This window comes from Mesoplodon mirus (genome assembly GCF_964341445.2).
Source record: "Mesoplodon mirus genome assembly, chromosome: 14".
In the NCBI taxonomy this organism is placed as follows: Eukaryota; Metazoa; Chordata; class Mammalia; order Artiodactyla; family Ziphiidae; genus Mesoplodon; species Mesoplodon mirus.
In genome coordinates, this window is record NC_138990.1 from 13,670,475 (window position 1) to 13,689,488 (window position 19,014).

The 19,014-nt window shown below is 39.5% G+C and overlaps 1 long non-coding RNA gene across 1 annotated transcript in view; it reads left to right on the forward strand.

Moving 5' to 3' along the window:
* LOC309816066 overlaps positions 1-19,014 on the forward strand; it is an 87,616-nt gene that overhangs the window by 62,892 nt on the left and 5,710 nt on the right. Inside the window, exon 4 of the long non-coding RNA XR_014295959.1 lies at positions 15,173-15,295. This is a non-coding gene — a long non-coding RNA (uncharacterized lncRNA). The remainder of the gene's footprint in view (positions 1-15,172; positions 15,296-19,014) is intronic.

Genomic DNA, 19,014 nt, shown 5'->3' on the forward strand with positions numbered 1-19,014 from the left:
CTGGGGCTCCCATACCTGCTAGCCTCCTTCCTGTTACAGTCAATGAATTGGGCTGGAATAGGATGTGGCCACACCAGCCTTTAACCTGGTACTTTGTAACCTCTGCTGCTGGATTCTCCCCCTCATTCACACTCTGATTCTTAGGGCTGTTTTCTTCTCTTCTCCCCACATTGACCTAAGACCCCCATCCCTAATTAAGCCCTCTGAACTCTCAAAAAGTACTTGGGCATGACCGACTTTTACTGAGGTTTGAGGTTACCTGGCCAAGCAGGTAACTTCAAGTGGGATGCCAGTCAACCCAGCTCTGCCAACCTCACTCCTTTTCCTCTGGGCATGCCGCTGGGTCCTCCCCTTTTCAGCCCCTCCTTTTTGCTGTTCATGCTTCCTCCCTCTCTCTGGTCCTTCTTCAGTCACTCCTGTTGAGTCTTCTTATAGAACACCGCTCTATCCTACTTAACTGCTTCCACACACAGATGGGAGAAATTCACCTTCCAGAGCCAAGCAGGCTTCAGAAGCTGTTGTGAAAGAAACCTGACTCCTCCTTTGCAAGAGAGAAAAGGTGCTGTATGTCTATATATTGCAATGGAAAGAAACCCTCCATGCATCTACATGCACTGAAATCTCCCACCTTGACACATCCTCTCTATTGACCTTATATCCCCCTCACCATCCTGACTTTTTTTCACAGCCAAGTTTCCTGGACCATCTACTGATACTCACCATTTCTCCTTTGTCCCAACCAGTAGTCACTTCCTGATCTTTTTCTTTCCTAACCTCCTTGTAACATTTGACATAGTAGATACCTCCTTCCAGAAACTCTTTGTTGTCCAACTGCTCTGGCCAGGGCTTCTCAATCTCTTTTGCGCTGTCCTTTTCTCTCGTTGCCTTCTTAGAGGTCATTGAGCCCAGCTCTGGCCTCAGGACTCACCTGTTCTATAAGCAGACCCTGGTTGGTCCCACACACCCATGGACTTAACCACCTCTGCTGTGCTGCTACGGGGTCTCAGCTCATTGCCCTGGGCCATGCTCTGGGCAGCTCAGGACAATACTTGGTTGTCTCCTCGGTGTCTAGAATTCAACACCTACAAAGTGAACTCATTCTCTTTCCCCCAAGTATGTGTCCATTGTCTAAGCCAGCAAGCTCCCTTTCCCACCACCACCAAATCCAAGCTGGGCAGAATCTCCACTTTCATGCCTCTGAAAGCCACTTAGTTCTCCCCATCCCACTGCTGCAGGCTGAGCACGAGCGCTCATCACACCCTCCTTGGGGTAAGACCATTGCCCTTGGCCTTCTGATCTTCTAATCCACACCCAACACAGCTGCCAAAGGAATCTTTCCTTAATGCAAAGTTAGTCATACTCTACCTCCCCTGGCTTGACACCATGAGGCTCAGAGCTTTCAAGATGACATTTCAAGCACACAGGGCCTTTTGTAATTTAATATCTTCTCTCTCCAGCTCCCCAGGTCAACGTAGGCTCCATGTCTTCTGGGAAACTTGCCCGACTCCTGCTCCTGCTAGGTGTCCCGTGCCTAGCTAGCAGCCCACATTACTCTGATGAGGGACATCATTGTCTGTGAATTTCTAGAGGCCAGACCTGGTCTAACTCAGCTTCATCTCTCCAGAGTCTAGCTCATGGTAGGCATTCAAAAGTGTTTGATAAAGACAGGAGGGATATCTCAGGCTTCTCAGCTCATCATGTCTCCGTAGAGACCTTGACATTGTACAGGAGGCAGAGATAGGGACCCCTACAGGGAAACCCAAAAGTCCAAGGGTGCTACAACTTGGCTGAGAGACTGCTGAGGACCAAGGCAATCGGGGGAAGTGCAGCCTTCTTCCTACTTGGGAAGATGTAATTTCCATCATTCTGTCTCCCCAGGACTCTGCTCAAGGAGGCTTCTGCCGTGGCAAGTGAAGGTGGTTCTTCTGGAAGGGTCTGTCTTGCTGTGAAGGTAGTCAGTGGTGCTTGGACAGCATAAAGGTGCCACAAACATTTGTTGATTGCACACAGGAAGTGCTTTTGGCTTTGCCTCAAGGCAGGGGCGCATTTTATGTGCCAAGACCTCCCCTTCTGCCCCGTTATGCTTGACTTAGAGAGACTCTGGCCCCCTCTTGGTTTGCCTTCTGGGCACTGAGAGGACAAGCATGGTGCTGTGGTGGCAGTTGGAGGGGACATATGATTTAGAGCCTTCTCTGGTGAGGCCACCAGTCCTTGAGGGGCTTCACTGTTGGGCCACTCCTTAGATGCCACTGACCTGTGACCAAACAGTCCAGGAATACTTTCCCAGACCAGTGGCCATTGGGCACCGGTATAGGTGTCACCAAGAGGGCAGCCAAGAAGGAGGTGGCACCTGGTACCCAAGTCCAGTGCCACAGGCCAATTCCTCAGTCCAAGGGAGACAGGCACCTAACTCACCATGACAGGACAGGACCCTTGCCAAGTCCTTCCTGAGAGGGGAAAGAGCCACTTCCAAATAAACACAAAGCTGGGTTTATAAAACATGGCCTTCCTGGCATCGGTGGTCAGAAGTGACAAGCCTGCCAAAGCCCTGCGATGCATGGCATGCCTGGCATCAATGGCCAGAGGTAATGAGCTTGCCAAAATTCTATGAAAAATAGCTTTCCAAGGTATAGAAACCAAAGGGAAACACTGCAGGTACGTAACTGGCTTGGAGCCACGGTGACTTAACTAGTCTATGGAAAATCAGTCAACATTCACATTAGTCATCAAATTGAAATATCAATAAAGGACTATGCTTTGGTCTAATACACTAACAAAAATTAACATTTTAATGACAATTTGTAACGTTGGGAAGGATATGGTAAAACTGTTATCTTCACACATTGCTCTTGACAGTATATATTTGTACAGTCTCCCATGGAGAGCAATTTATCATTATCTGTCAAGAATTGCAAGAGTTCATGACCCTCTCTCCAAAGAAAATAAAGCAAGATATGGAGGAAAGTTTCATTAGAGTGTTAATTGTCATTTTGACAGATGTATCAAGTGTTCAAATTATAGTGCATGACAAACGTTTTAATATTGTGTTAGGTATTGAAACGATGACCGTGAGAACAACGTAGCAACATGGAAAAGTGCCTGTGACAATAATAGGACACAGGTCCGTGTGTGTATATAAGGATGACAAGAGAGTGAAACGACGTTCATAGCAAAGTGGAATCTGAGTCAATCCACCAAAATGATAACTGTGGTTGTGTCTGGGGGTGGAAGCGATGGGGGATTATTTTTTCTTTCTCAAATTTGGTATAATGTGATATAACAACAAAAATTTTTTTTTAGAGATTGGAGGGTTGCCAAGTGGAGATAAAAAAGACAACTGAGAATCCTCTTCAGGTGGGTGGGAAGAAGCCTTTCAGGCAAGAAAGGCAGGGTAGCCCGACCTCCCAGGGCTGGATTTTGCTTTGGTTTGGACAGGGCAGGGTGCAGGCTGGGCACAGAAGCAAGGACAGGCCTTTGCTATACTGCTTTTTCTTGGGATCTTAAGAAGTCTGGGGATGTGACAAGCTGATCTTAATTGGGGAAAGTTTGGAGATCTCACACAAGGCCTGTGTGGGAAGGCTTTTGGCTCTAAAATGGGCAGTCTCTCAACGAATCTGGCATGGGCCCATGAGGACCCCAGGGGGAGCCTGAGGAAGTGATGGTTTCAACACTGGAGGGGCTCCATGGAACTGGTGAGGAAGGAGACCAAGGAGAAGGGATGGGTGAGGGGCGACAGGCAGGGAGCTTTGAGGTTCTCATGGGCAGTGACAGTCACAGTGCCTAGGCTTGGAGGAACAGGAGGAGGCATCCTGGTCCTCCAGTGGGAGGAGGGTGGAGCATGGCTTTGAGATGTACTCATGATCGTGTCTTAGAGAGCAGGCTCAAGTTGAAGGAGACACTAGGCCAGGTGCATACGGCACACACATAGCCCAAAGCCTAGTGTCAGAATTTTGTGTAGAAAGAGGTAGCTGAACAAATAGATGGATGAATAAGTGAATGCATGAGGCTTTATGCAAAGCACGGGGGTGTGATAACATGGCTGCAACTGTATCTGACATTGCCCCATCTCAACTCACCATGTGTCACAGCAGCTAGCTCTTAGAAACATCAAAACATGTCTTAAATAATCCGTACGGAGAAAATGTATCAACCAGAAAGCATGTATGGAGATGCTGTGGGCTCCTTAGAGCCAAGCCTTGTAGGATACAAAGAACCCCAAGACAGAATTATCATCCTATGAGGGGCACCTCATCACTCCCCTACCCCCACACGTAGGTTCTTATTCTTGGGTCTTGTCTGAAATTTTTTAGGGGCCAGTGCTACAAAATCAGGGGTATCATATTTGAAATTGACAATCTGTGGGGCAACGGAGAAGGGTCAACCTACAAAGTGAGAAACAAATCTGAATGTAAATCAGGTGAAGGCAAATATCTTTTAGACTTAAGCGCAAACAAGAAAGTATGCAAAATTAGGGGAAACCATTTTATCTTCGTTATGTGTGTTCTACACTCTCTTTTGCACTGGGAGTGACTTTAACTCACCCGTTTATTTGCATCTGGACAAAGAGGAACCTAAAATACTTTCATTATCTTAAGAGAGCGATTAGCCAGCTGAAAAGAATGTTCCTCCTGACAGCAATTAATCTTGGTCAGCCTTCTCTCTGCTCCCAGGCCATTGCTTTGCTGAGTCATTCCACTAAGCAGGGTCCCCAGCCATAGAGCCCAGCTGCCTGCAACCACCATGGAACCTTAGGATCTCACCACTGGGGTTGTTCTCACTGCTGTCACTTTGTTGGTTTGTGTGTGTGTGTGTGTGTGTGTGTGTGTGTGTGTCTGTGTGTGTCCTTAGATAAAAAGCATACTATTCATGTAAAATTATGTATTTAGGTAAAAATCCATATTTAAGATAATGTCAGAGCTTAAAATGTGTATAAAATTGGCACATTCTTGGACTCCAAAGAGAAAGAACCTTCCTTTTCATCTGGTTTTAACTTCTGCTTCTAAACAGCTGTTTATTCTGTTTTATAAAGATCTCCAAGCAGAATGCTTAAGCAAAAAAGAGGAAGGAGCAGAATAATAGATATACTGTAACACCAGTTCCATCAACACACACACACACACACACACACACACACAACCACAGGCACATACACATACACATATACATGAAAACATCTGAATGGCTTACTAAACCATTGAGAGCCATGATCTCAGGGGCTGTGAAGAGAGAGGAAACTCATTTTCTAAATTTTGCTTTTCTCTAATGTATGATTATTTTATATTGAGTTTATGTTACTTTTGTAACTAAAACCAAGAAAGATTGAATGTTAAAAGTGTCAGGCACTAAGACGCTCTTTGCATGAGAGGTTTTCCTAGTGATGAAATATCTTCCTAATTGAACTACATACTTTCTCCCTTACAGTTTATTCTCATTTCTTCCTTGTTCTTGTTTTTCCTAGGAATGAAGAAAGTGGTCAGCATCTTCTCTAGATCAGAGGGACTATGCATTTGTCTTTACTTTTTATCATGAAAGTTTCAAACGTACCACAAAGAAAGCAGAAGAGTCTAATGGGTCCCTGTGTATCTATCACCGCCTTCTATAACTATCCACTTTCTGCCTTCATCTTTCTTCCACCCCCATCTCAAACGAATTAATTTATAGGCATACAGTTCTTTTTGTTTCTGAAGTAAAATTTATATACCGTGAAATGCATGAAATCTTAACATTAAAAATTTGAAAAATAGATACGTTTGTGTAACTCACATCCTTATCAAGATACAAAACCTTCCCATCACCCAAAAAAAGTGCTCTTGTGCTTTTCACAGTCAATCTCTTCACTTCCCTGACTTTTCACCATATTTAATTTAGTCACCTGTCCTAGAATATCTGTTTATTGCTTTTTAATGTAATAAAACTATTTCCATTATAAAAGCTGTACATGTTAGGGAAAATCTTGAGGGTAAAATAAAACCCTAGAAAAATAGAAAGAAAATTGATAATGAATAGTCCCACCACACAAAGGGAAAAATAGTTAAAAGTTTTGTTTTCTTCTAGTTCCTGGGTGTAAAGTTTTCTTATTTTATATATCTGTGATTGCTTACTTCACGTGACTTCCCATAATAATTTCACATTACTCTCATAATAATTTCATAAGATAAGCATCTCTCCTATAATATTCACAAAGGAAAAATAACCTGTCAACCTAGAACTTAATACCCAATAAAAATATCATTCAAAAATGCAGAAGAAATAAAGATTTTTGCAGACATACAAAAGCTGAAAGAATTCTTCAGAAACACATGCACACTGCAAGAAAGTTTAAAGGAAGTCTTTCAGGCAGAAGGTAAATGACATCAGATGGAAATATGGACCTGCACAAAGGAATAAAGAGTACTAGAAATGGTAAATACATGAGTAAATGCTAGGAATTTTATCTTATTATTTAACATCTTTAAAAGATCCTCGAGGACATCCAGTCCCAGCCAAGGTGGAGTAGCCCCATTCCCCCCAGGTCCTACCCTCTTACAACTAAAAACCTCTGGATGTAACACAACATAGCAAACAAAAGACAACTCTGAAAAGGGTCTGAAAGAATAAAGTGAACTGCCTAAGGGATGCAGGACTTGAGGAACAACACAGCAGTGGGTTCCCTGTTTGGTTTTTTAGAAAACTTTGTGTTTGTGCGTTTGTTTTGTCTCCTACACATCCTGGATGGGGTACCCAAAACTGTCAACAGGCACAGACAAAAAAGCTCTAAGAAAAGTCTGCTTCTCTAGCTAAAGAGCCAGTAAAAGGTGACATAATAATAGAAACTCTTGTTTGATCATATTTGCCCTACTTAAGCCAAACACCAATGGAATCCTGTGCCCCCTTCCCCCTCCCCTCCATCCTGCTCAGAGGATTCAGTCAGGATGAGTGGGAGCTCATGGTCCACTCCCTTTATGGCAGAAGCAGGTGGCACTCCAAGTCCCCCGCTGGGGTTGCACTAGAAGGGTCCATTAGGGAGCTGAACCTCCTCCCCCAACCTGGCACCAACAAGACTGACTGAGTCAGTGTGGGGTGATGTTGGTTGGAGCTCTGCTTTTCTACAGCTGGTGTCAGCAGGGCTCAGAGAGAAGCTGAGCATCCACCCCCACCTGGCAGCAACAAGGTAGAATGAAGTGGTGTGAGGGACACTGTGTCAACAGGGCATAGAGGGGGCTGAACTTACACTCCCCTCAGTGCCAGCAAGAGGATGTGAGTAGATGCTCCATTTTTCTCAGGAAGGTACCAGCTGGGCTGAGAGGGGGGAATTAAACATACACCCCTACCACTATACCTAAACAGGGTGACTCGCCTGCTAAAAAAAAAGGTTAACTAGAATCCAGAGTCACACAACATAGTAGCCAAAATGTCCGGGATATAATAAAAAATCACTTGTCACACCAAGAACCAGGAAAATCACACTTGAATGAGAAAAGACAATCAACCAATGCTTACACCACGATGACTCAGATGTTGGAATATTCTGAAGAGTGTTTTAAAGCAGCGATTATAAAAATTATGCAATGAGCAATTTAAAACACTCTTGAAACAAAAGAAAAAACTAGAAAATCTAAGTGAAGGAATATAAGCTATTAAAGAAATAAACAGTTGGAAATGATAAAACTGAAAGATACAATAACCGAAATAAAAACCCAAAGGATGGGCTCAATAGTAGTTTAGAGACAACAGGGAATGAATGAGTGAGTTTGAAGATGGATAACTGGAAACGACCCAATCTTAGTAATAGAAAAGGAAATAGGCTGAAAAAAGAAATGAACAGAGTCTGAGAGATCTGTGTGATGATAACAAAAGATCTAGCATTGGTATCATGAGCATCCCAGAAAAGAGGAGAAAAGTGTGCAGCTGAAACAAGTATTCAAGTAAATGATGGCTAAAAATTTCCCAAATTTGACAAAAGGCAAAACCTACAGATTCAAAAACTGGAACAAATCCTGAACAGGATATAGCCAAAGAAATCCTCACTAAGACAAATTATAGTTAAATTTCTGAAAATTAAAGACAAAGACAAAAGTCTTGGTAGAGGCTAAAGAGCAGTAAGGTATTGCTTATAAAACTATTCAAATGACAGCCATTTCTCATCTGAAACCATGGAAGTCAGGAAGAAGTGGTACAGCATTTTACAAGTACTGATAGAAAAGAATTAAGAATTTACTTGTAAAATTCAAAAGAATTGTAAAATTCAAAAAGAATTGTAAAATTCAAAAGAATTCTACTTCCAGCAAAACTATTCTTGCCGTATCTGAATCTAATTCTGATACTTGCTCAGTCTCTTCAAACTGTGGGCTTTGGCGTGGATTTTTTCCTCTTAATATGCCTTGAAACTGTTTCTTGATAGCCAGGCAGGATATACTAGATAAAACAAGTTGAGATAAATAGGTCTTCAGTATTGTGGTAGTAAGAGGTAAGGTGTAGGGGGAGGGGAGCATTCTATGGTCCTGTGATTAGGTCTCAGTCTTAGTGATCCTGTGCCTCTGAACTGTGAACTTCACAACTGCTTCCCAGTCTATCTCCTCCTCCTCACCCCCCACCTTACATGGGACAGGATGGCTAGAGTGGCCTGGAGTTGGGTATTTCCCTTCCCCCAGCTTGGTTAGGCTCTGATAAAACCCTAATGGTTTAGGCTCTGGTAAAATAGTTTCACTTGAAGGCAGGTCTTGTTAAGAACAGAATGTTCTGACTTATTTCAAAATAGTTCCTTTTCCATCCCCCGATGGAAAAACAAGGGAATTTTTCTCTGATGTTCACGGTAAAAACCTGTTTGAGTTCCTGGAAATACTACTTTTGTTTTTGTTTGTTTGTTTGTTTAAGGCATTTTATTTATTTATTTATGCCTTTTTAAAATTTAAGGCATCTAAGCACTGTTCCATAGGTGTTCAAATCAAGTCTGAAAGCCCTTGATCTAATTTAATACAGAAACTTAGTGTGGAATTGTGACAAGCAAAAGGCTGATTTGTAGTTTGGAGATGGAGCTTGCTAGGAATGTATATTTCTCTTTATGAAACATCTCAACAGGATTCATTAATAAATGCTAATAGCTTCTTTTCAAAAAAAATCTTAAGATTTTGTATTTATTCTATCAAAGAAATGGTCTGACTTCTTAGTATCATCCACATAAAATGAAAATGAGCTATGTTTAAGACTTACAGGAAACAAGGTAAGTGGGCTTACCTGGAGATAATATTTACAAAAGTGTGCGGGCTCCCTATGATAGGTCTCCCTGGAGTTTTTGACCCTAAGACTTGTCCACACTGAGCCTCCAGCTATTCAGGTTTTCTTACCCTGGCTCTGGTTCCTGCAGAGATTTCTGCTCCCTCGGGAATTTTTGCTCCCATAAGAAGTGATTCTCACTATTTGCTTATCTGTCTTTTCAATTTGGGAGATGTGGTTTGCCTTGTGATCTCATTTCTCTGAAAATCAAAGAGTTGCTGATTTTTCAGTTTGCTCTGCCTTTTGCTTGACGTTAGGACAGAGTGATGACTTCCAAGCTCCTTATATGATGAACTGGAAATGGAAGTCAAACTCCTTTTTAGGAATAAAGGTAAAATAAAGGCATTCTCAGATGAAGGGAAACTAAGAGAATATGTCACCAGAAGACCTACCCTTAAAGAATTACTGAAGGAAGTGCTCGAAACAGAGAGAACATGACAACAGAAGACTTCAGGACCTCGGGAGGAAATAAAGAAAAGTAAGCATGACTATAAACATAATTGACTATGTGAACAAAAGTAATAATGATTAGAATGATACTTATAAATATATGTACATATAAAATGAATGACAAAAATAAAATCAAGGCCAGGAGGGGAGAAGTGGAGGTATCGTGTTGTGAGCTTCTTTTACTACATGGGAAGGGGTATAATATCACCTGAAAGTAGACCTCATAAATTAAATATGTATTCTATAAACACTAAGGAATACTAATATAACACAACAGAGAGAGCAAATAAGGCAACAAAAGAGGTAAAATTTAGTCATAAAAATATCCAATTAATCCAAAAGAAGGTAGAGAAAAAATAAGGGGGGTGGGCAAAGAGCAGATGGGATAATTTTTGGAAAAAATAGCAAGATGAGAGGATTAAACCTAATCATATCAATAATTACATTTAATGTAAATGCTCTAAATATCTCTAATAAAATGCAGAGTTTGTGAAGTTAGATCTTTTTAAATAGCAGTTCCAACTGCATGCTACTTATAAGAAATGTATAAATAGGTTAAAAGAAAAAGGATGGGAAAAGATATACAATGTGAACATTAATAAAAAGAATCTGAGCGGCCATATAAATATAAAAGTAGATTTCAAGCAAAGAATATCATCAGGGATAAAGAAGGACATCTCAAAATGATAAAGGGCTCAATTTTTCAAGAGAACATAACAATCCTAAATAAATGTATGTGCATCTAATAAAAGAGCTTCAAAATACTGAAGCAGAAATTGGCAAAACTATAAGGAGAAATAGATAAATACACATTTAGAGTTACAGATTTCAATACCTTTCTCTCAATAATTGATAGACAAGTAAACAGAAAATCAGAAAGGATGTAGAAGACTCGAACAATACTATTAATAAAATTTAGCTACTTGGCATTTATAGAATACTTCACCCAGAAACAACAGAATGCACATTTTTTACAAGGGCACTTGGAACATTTTCTAAGATGTAATATATTCTGGGCCATAAAACAATGCTTAACTTTAAATAAATTCAAGTTATTAAAAGTATGTTTTCTGAAAAAAAATTACAATTAAAATAGAAATCATTAACAGAAATGTATCTGGAAAATTTCCAAATATTTTGAAACTAAATAATTCATTTTTCAATAACTCATTGGTCAAATAATAAATCAAAAGGTAAAAAAAGATTATTTTCACATAAAGAAAATGAAAACACCCAATATCAACCTTTGCAAGATGCCACTATAGTAATCTTAGAGGGAAACTTATGGCATGACATGTCTGTTTTAGAAAAAAGGAAAGATCTTGAGTCAATGGCCTCAACTCACACTTGAAAAAAGCAGAAAAAGAAGAGCAAATCAAACCCAAGTAAGAATTAAAAGGGAAATAATAAAGATCAAAGTGAAAAATCTATGAAATAGAAAAACAATAAAGAAAAGTCAATAAACCAAAAGCTAGTATTTTAAGTAGATCAACAAAATTTAAAAACCTCTCGTCAGACTGATCAGGAAAAAAGTATTAAGGCAGAAATTACTCAATATCAGGAATGATAAAGATGACATCACTCAAGATTCTACAGATATTAAAAGGATAATAAGAAAATATTATGAACAACTTTAAGCCTATAAATTAGAAAACATAGATGAAATGGACAAATTCCTTTAAAGACACAAATTATCAGAGCTCACTTAAAATACAATAATAACATGATTGCCCTCTATCTATGGAATAAACTGAATTGTAGTTAAAATGTCCTCATGAAGAAAACTGCAGGCTGAGATGGCTTCACAAGTGAACTCTACCAAACATTAGGGAAGAAGGAATAACAATCCTCATAAACTCTTTAAGAAAATTGAAGTGAATACTTCCAAGTCATTTTATGAGTCCAGCATTGCCCTGATTCCAAAGCCAAGCAAAGAAAACCATAGACAAGTAACTTTCATGAACAAAATGCAAAAATTTTTAAAGAAAATTTTGCAAATTTAATCCAACAATATATAAAAAGGATAAAACATCATGGCCAAATGGGGTTTATCCCAGGAATGCAAGGTTGGTTTGATATGCAAACCCTAATCAATACAAGTCACTATATTAACTATAAGAGAAAAACCATTTGATCATCTCTATAGGATGCAGAAAAAACTTGGCCAATTTTAACACCCATTCCTGATTAAAAACTTAGAAAACTAAGAACAGAAAAGTACTTTCCATCCTGTGTAAGGTCAGCTATGAAAAACCTACAGTTGATATCATATTCCATGATGAAAGATGAAATCTTCTCACCCTGATGTCATGAACAAGGCAAGGATATCTGTTCTCACTACTCTTTTTCAAGATAGTACTGGAAGTGCTAGCCAGCACAAGAAGACAAGAGAAAGAAATAAAAGTCATGGACTGTAAAGAGCCACAGTTGCATAATTATGCATGTATGAAGTTGTCAAGAATCTACAAATAAAACACTAAAAAGTGAATTTAGCAAGCTTGCAGGACACAGGACACTATAAAATATTATTATATTTCTATGTGCCATATACCCGAAATACACACACACACACACACACACACACACACACTCGGACAGCTACTTTTTGACAAAGGTGCAAAAGCAATTAAATGGAGAAAAGACAGCCTTTTCAACAAGTGACACTGGAACAAGTGGATGCCCATGTGCAAAAGAATCAACTTGAGTCCATAACATGCATCATATAAAAATAATTTAAGATGGATTATAGATCTCAATGTAAAATCTGAAACTATAAACCTCTAGATGAAAAACATAGGAGAAAATCTTTGTGATCTTGAGTTAGGCAAAGAGTTTTTGCTACAACACCAGATACACAATCCATAAAAAATAAACTGATAAATGGAACTTTACCAAAATCAAAAACTTGTGCTGTTTGAGAGACACTATTTAGAGAAAGAAAAGAAAAATCACAAATTGGGAGAAAATTTTTGCCACGTATATATCTGATAATGCAATTATGTCTAGAATATATAATGAACTCTCAAAATTCAATAGTAAGAAAATAGCCCAATTAAAAATAAAATGGACAAAAGATTTGAACAGACATTTTCCCAAAGAAGTTATATGGATGGCAATGAGCACATGAAAACATGCTTAACATCATTAGTCATTAGGGAAATGCAAATTAAAATCACGATATGATACCATTACACATATTTCAGAATGGCTAAAATTAAAAAGACTGACCATACCAAGTGCTGCAGAGGATGTGGAGGATCTTAATCCTGATACACTGCTAGTGGGAATATAAAATGATACAACCATTTCGGAAGTTTAAAACTTCTCAAAAAGTTAAACATTTACCACGTGTCCCAGACATTCAATTCCAAGAGAAAAGGCAGCAGATGTCTACACAAAGACTTGTACACAGATGTTCATAGCAGCTTTATTTGTAATAGCACCAAACTGGCAACAACAAAAATGTCCATCCACAGATGAATGGAAAAACAAATTGTGGTACATCTGTACAATGGACCACTTCTCAGAAAAGAAAAAAGAAAGAAATGATTTATTGATAAACACAATATGGATAAATCTCAAAAATAACTATGTTGATACAAATAACAAATGCTGGAGGGCATGTGGAGAAAAGGGAACCCTCCTACACTGTTGGTGGGATTGTAAATTGGTGCAGCCACTATGGAGAACAGTATGGAGGTTCCTCAGAAAACTAAAAATAGAATTACCATATGATCCAGCAATCCCACTCCTGGGCATATATCCAGACAAAACTATAATTCAAAAATATACACGCACCCCTATGTTCATAGCAGCACTATTCATAATAGCCAAGACATGGAAACAACTTAAGTGTCCATCGACAGATGAATGGATAAAGAAGATGTGGTACATGTATACCATAGAATATTACTCAGTCATAAAAAAGAAAGAAATAATGGAATCTAAAATATGACACAAATGAACCTATCTATGAAACAGAAACAGAATCACAGGCACAGAGAACAGACTGGTAGTTGCCAAGGGGGAGGGGGTGGGGGGAAGGATGGAGTGGGAGGTTGAGATTAGCAGATGTAAGCTTTTACATATGGAAAGGATAAACAACAAGGTCCTACAGTATAGCACAGAGAACTATATTCAATATCCTATGATAAACCATAATAAAAAAGAATATTAAAAAAATGTATATATGTATAACTGAATCACTTTGCTGTACAGCAGTAGTTAACACAACGTTGTAAATCAACTATACTTCAATAAAAAATAAGTATAAATTAAAAAAATAATGTTGAGTGAAAGAAGTCAGGCCAAAAAAAAAAGACTACATACTGTATATTCCATTTATATAAAACTATAGAAAATGAAAATCTACAGTGACATGAAACAAATGAATAGGGATGGAGGGGAAAGAGAAGGGAAGCCTGGGAGAGATTACAAACGTACAGGGGGTGATGGAGATGTTTACTATACAGATTGTTGTGATGGTTTCATGGATGTATACATATGTGAAAACTTACTTTGTATACTTTAAATATGTGCAGTTTTTTGTATGTCTATTATACTGCAGTGAAGCTGCTTTAAAAAAATAAATAAGGCCACAGAAAGTAGCAGGACTTTACTCTCATAAGACTGTACTCTATCTGGTCTGCAAACAGGTGCACACAAAATCTGCACACTTAGCTGGAGCCTACCTGACAACACCTCTGCAACATTATGCAAATCTCCCTGAGAAAGAAACAATAATTACGTTAGAAACCACCAGAACGTGGTTGTTTCCACATACATTTTTTTGTTTGTTTTCAGATCTGGGTTGTCTTTAGCATGTGGCTGTCAGTTAACCCAACTCGGGGCTTTTCTCTTTGGTTTAGAGAATCTGAAATTGAGCTCTGCTGGGGTTAAGTCCATGTGGTGGTTCATGGGTGTGGAAAGTACCTACAGCTGACCACAGACTAGAGTTCCCTACAACTACATTAGTCTCGGAACTAACTATTGTCTCCTAAGTTGTTTGTTTTTTTAAAAAAATCCCATGGTCTTCATTTTAATTGCTCTTAACTAATCTATAAAATATGCTTCTTTTCTGTTCTTGTCAGTTCCTAACTTCAGATTTTTCTTTCTGCACTCCGGGGGAGATCTTGCTCTCACTAAAGAATGATTCCAACATCATGTTCAGACTCTCCTTCCCTTTTGTGCTTCCCTGAGCAGACCTCCCAACCCAGCTGCTGTGAAAGGGCCCAGATCTAAGGGCTGTCCTTGACACCCTAAACGTGCCAAGTCTTGTCACTAAGGTGGCCCCGTCGGGGCATAGCCATCTAAAGCAACAGTCTACTTCTTATCAGCAAATCTTGTGCTTCAACAAAGCCTTTTCTAGAATTAACCACACCATGGGGAGGTGGGGAGGAGGGCCAGAGCATCCCTGGGCCTGGGTTTACATAACCCCTCATCAGCTCTGCACCTCACCTCTGTTTTGCAGCTTGCTCAGGGAACCACTGGACTTTGTATCTGTGGAAGAAGGGGGAAGAGACCACTGACTGCATTTCTGTCCCTGGGCTGAAAAAGATGCTATGTCAGAGAACCATTCCAGCAAACTTCAAAGGTCAGTATCACCCCATGTGACAGATGAAGCTCAGAGAGCCTCAGCAGCTCACATGCCCCCGGTCTCAGGGGGACGGGGCAGGGCAAGGATTCGAACCCAGGCCAGAGGACCCACATGCGTTCCTCAGCTCAGCATGCTGCCTCACCACGACTGCTGGGTCACCACCACTCTCCATGACCACCTGTTCATTGCTCCACACTACTGCCGGGTCACTATTCCCCACTGGTCTTATCGTCCAGGTTTCCCTATAAATAAACCCATTTGTCCATGAAGTCAAGGAGGCAGGCAGGGGCCCTTCACATAGAACCTTTTAGGCTGTGGTAAAGAGTTTAGACTTTAGTCTAAGAGAGGGTTTTGCTTAGAAGGAAAGATATGATCAGATCCTTCAAGAAAAGATGCTTACAAGACTAGGAAACAACCTAAATGTCCATCGACAGATGAATGGATAGAGAAGATGTGGTACATATATACAATGGAATATTACTCAGCCATAAAAAGGAATGAAATAATGCCATTTGCAGCAACATGGATGCAACTAGAGATGATCATACTAAGTGAAGTAAGTCAGAAAGAGAAAGACAAATACCATATGATATCACATATATGTGGAATCTAAAATATGACACAAATAAACTTATCTACGAGACAGAAACACTCACAGACATAGAGAACAGACTTGTGGTTGCCAAGGGGGAAGGGGGTGGGAGAGGGTTGGGCTGGGAGTTTGGGAGTAGCAGATGCAAACTCTTATATATAGTATGGATAAACCACAAGGTATAGCACAAGGAACTATATTCAATATCCTGTGATAAACCATAATGGAAAAGAAAAGAAAAAAAAAAAAAACAGAAAGAAAGGATGCTTAGGGACCAGTCCAGGCTCCACTGCAGTAGCCCAGGCAAGAGATGATAGTGTCTTGGACTTGAGTGGTGCTAATAAGAATGAAAAAACGTGGAGACACTTAGAAATTGTTTCAGAGGTAGAGTCAAACTAGACTTGTTGAAGAACTAGATGTGGGGAGTGGGGATAATGAGCAGAACCAAGGCTGACTTGCAGGATTTTGTCTTCAGAAATTTGAAAAGCCAAGACAAACAAGAGTGAGGTAAAATCAGACTTGGGAAAATCTTGTGCTTCATTTGGGACAAATCTAAATTAGAAATGCCTGCTGAAATAGAAGTAGAGTAGACCATGGAATATATGAGTATGGACTCTGGATGGATATAGAAATTCAGGAGTCATGAACACATTGATTGTAAACAGAAAGCCATGAGAGTGGATGAGATCACCAAGGGAGACATTGTGCATAGAGAAGAAAGAGGGGTAAGAAATGAACCCTGGACAGGGCAGCACTTAGAGCAGAGGCAACAGATGCAGCCAAGAAGACTAGGAAAGAACAGTCAGTGCAGCAGGAGGAAAGCAAACAGCGTGTGGTGTTCTGGAAGCAAAGAGAATAAAGGACATCAGAAAAGAGGTGTGGTCAGTTGTGTCAAATCAGATGAAGACAGACTTGTCCACTGAATTTGGTAGCAACAAATCATGGCAGCCTGCCATATAAATGGTTATATCTAAAAATATCTAGAAAATATTGTTCATCCTCCACACATTTAATAAGCACTATGTGTGAGATATGCTCTCAGGTACTGGGAAACAGAGATTCCTAAGACATGGTCTCTGTTCTCAAGGAGTTTACAGTGTCGAGAAAGAAAGAGGCAATAGCCACTATTGATACTGCAACAGCCCTGTACGTCAGTTTGCCAATAAGGACCCTGCAGCAGGGAGAGGTCAAGGGATGCCTCAGATATTCGACGACAAAGCCCAGGCTTAAATGTAACATCCAAATAGGAATTCGCTAAGGTGACAGCAGTGATTTGACAGGTTAACAACAGTTTGGCCAGAAAGCAAACGTTTGCAGTTGAGGCAGACTTCAGCAAACAGGGAAGATGCTTTCCACTTTGTGAGATGTGTTCCGGTTGGTGGAAGACTGTGTGAATTAGGTAGACTGCGGGAAAGACTAATGGATTTAGGAGCATACAATCAAAACAACTGGATAGCCTAGTGCAGCTCGCAGAAAACAAGAATATAAAAGTATAAGGAAGATAAAATTAGATTTAACTTGATGGCCATTGTGTCTGAGTAGAAAATGATGTATAAACGAAGACAGCAGAGTGGCAAAGACAAGCTGCAAAGTAGGAACCCAGGGGCAGGAATATGTTAAGTCCAGAAAAAACATAATGATCTGCTTTTCCATGTGGGATTATAAAAGGTTTTAACTGAACACCAGCTAAAATGGCAAAAGAAAAACAGACTGCAAAGAAAACTCAAGAAACCCACCGAAGAGGGAACTTGGGGGCCCAGTACATACTTGCGGATCCCTAACCTTCCCCATCAGCAACGTATGCATGTAATATACGTTAAATAAAAGTGAGGTTGAGAGTTGTTTGCCCAAACTCCATTATCTGACATTATATCTCAGAATTCCTATTGATTTTGCCAGAAATATAACTACTGTAATGGATCTAGAAAATGCCTAAATGGTATATTCCATCTGAAAATTGTTCTAATTAACTTTTGATCTTTTGTCCAGTTAGACTTTAAACATTTCTTATGTCAAATCTATTTCTCCTCATCATAATAGAAGAAACTTGTGTCTTCATTTTTAATACCTAGTTGCTTTGAAGATTTTTTTAATACTGAATTTTCATTCTTATCTTTTGGACCGGTTATTTGAAAAATTATGATTTTAATGCAGATAATCTGGAAGGGATAAAAGTATAACTCCGAGTAATTTTCATACTGCTGCCAGTAGAAAAGTAATACACAATGCCAATCTAGTTTGGCAAAAAATATTTTTAATGGGCAAAAGACTTGAGTGACCAGATGCCTCATAAAAGAGGATATCTAAATGGCCAATAAGCACGTGAAAATGTTCTCAACCCATTATTCATGAGAGGACTCTAAATTAAAACCACACATGAAATATCACCATAAATCCACTCAAATGGCTAAAGTTAAAGAGATGGACAATACTAAAAGTTGGTAAGATGTAGAAAAAGCAGAGCTCTCACGGCTGGTAGGGATGCAAAATGGTACAAGACCACTGAAAAATTTTTGGCATTTTCTAGTAAAATAAACATTTCCCTCCTGAATCACCCAGCAACTCCACTCCTAGGAATTTATCAAAGAGAAGTAATAGTAAATGTCCACCAAAATGTTTATAAGTTTAATTTGTGATAGCTAAAAATAAGACACAACCCATATATCCATTAAATGTCTATCAAGACACACTATAAATTGCAGTGTAGCCATACAATGGAAAACAACCTAGCAATGAAAAAGAGCAAACTACTAAGATCCATGTAATTTAAATTTGGATGAATCTCAAAAACATTATGCTGAGTGAAAGAAACTGAACACAGAAAGACTATATTGTGTGATCCCATTTTTATGAAGTTCAAGAACAGGCAAAACCAATACTATGATGATAGAAGTCAGATAGTAGTTACCTCTGGGGAGATGTTGGCTGAAAGGGCCAGGAAGGAACCCCCTGGGGTGATGGAACTGCTCTGGATCATGATCTAGGTGGGAATGCATAAGTAAGATTTGCACATTTTACTGTATGTAATGTATATCTCAATTTTAAAAAATATAGAATGAATCACAGATGTAGAAAACAAACATATGATTACCAGGGGATAAGGCAGGGAGGGGGGTGATAGATT